The sequence below is a fragment of the Cynoglossus semilaevis genome, chromosome 17, assembly GCF_000523025.1.
Source record: "Cynoglossus semilaevis isolate Cse_v1.0 chromosome 17, Cse_v1.0, whole genome shotgun sequence".
In the NCBI taxonomy this organism is placed as follows: domain Eukaryota; kingdom Metazoa; phylum Chordata; class Actinopteri; order Pleuronectiformes; family Cynoglossidae; genus Cynoglossus; species Cynoglossus semilaevis.
In genome coordinates this window covers 6,920,781-6,922,238 of record NC_024323.1, presented here as the reverse complement: position 1 = coordinate 6,922,238, position 1,458 = coordinate 6,920,781, and positions in this window count along the sequence as shown.

Here is a 1,458-nt window from a genome sequence, read left to right as displayed (position 1 = left end):
TTTGTAGCCGGGCTAAGACAGATGGCCTTTGGATGTTTCCCACAGTGTGTGTGTGGGTTTTCTCTGGACACTCCTGGCCATAGTTCCAATATTAGAAAGTGGGAGAGACATTTTTTTTAAAGGTGACTCATTCTTTAAGACCCACTTCTTAAAGGGGTCGAGGCCTTTTGGAGGACACAAACAAAATGTCTGCTCAGCTGCTGTATTAAAATCATTTCTTTTAAATATAAAAATAATGATCAGGGCACATCAGGTTAGAAAGAAAAAATAGCAGATATGTTGATAGCACCATAAAACACCATTCAGGGTTTCAGGGGGTAACTGGACAACTCAACCATAGACACTTCAGGTCATTTGGGTTTTTTATCAACTTGATCAAAATGTTCTGTATAATAAAGATGAAAATACACAATGACCAGACTAAGACTGGGTCTCCTGGAGAAACTTTAACCAAACATCAGAGAGGCTCTGGAATTGTTTGTGGCTGTATTTCAGCCAGAAGATTAAGGGACCAGGCCAAAATAATGGAACCAAGAAATAATCTTACATAATACCACAAAGCAGCGCCATCTGGAGAAAATCTTCTCAGCAGTGGCTTCATCTTTTTGCAGAAAACTGAGTCCAAGAAAATGTTGTGAAAAAGTCCAAGCTAGAAAAGCAGTGACTGAGACTTGGTCAGTGAATGACTGGTGTCGGCAGAACCTGGGTGTCAGTTTCATCACTTTTGTTTAGGGGGTGTCTATAATGTGAACTAATGGAGAACAAAGCAGTGGGTGACCTCCAGGAACATTAGAAAACTGTTGCTGGTTCCACCTAAAATGCCTCCAAAACAAATGTGGTAAAAAATAAAAAATAAATACTGAATAGGATTGCTGTAGTTCACTTCACCTAAACTCATACAAGCGAAGTCAAGTTTTCATTAGAACTGTTCATATGTTCTGTCATTTGGATCAGAAGTTAGAAGTCTAAACGTATGAAAGAAATGAGTCAAAATGAAAAACATCAAAAACAGTGAAAATTGTTTTTGAGAAAGTGACTCCAAAAAAGTAGCGTTTTGGCTCTCTCTAGTGGACTTTAGTGAAACCGCATTACCGTCGGTGTGATTCCAAATTAATCCTCGCACGTACTTTCAAAACCTTGTTAATTTATTTACGAACTGTTTATTGTTTTAAAATCATTATTTTATATGGGTGCTACTAATCACGCACTTTGATATTGGATTACAAAACGATATTGTGGTTATTTTAGTACACGATCTACTAGCGGATATTTGGTTTAATTTGTGGAATAAAAACAAACCTTTCTCTCAAATTAACTTCAGTGGATTTGTTTGCGTTCGCCGGGTAAATACAGGATGTCCACATGGCGTGAGTTGCAAAGTAAACACACCTGGTTTGTTTTGTATTTCTTCGAGAAACCAAAGTATTCCAAGAACAAGAGCAGCTCAAAATAAACAAC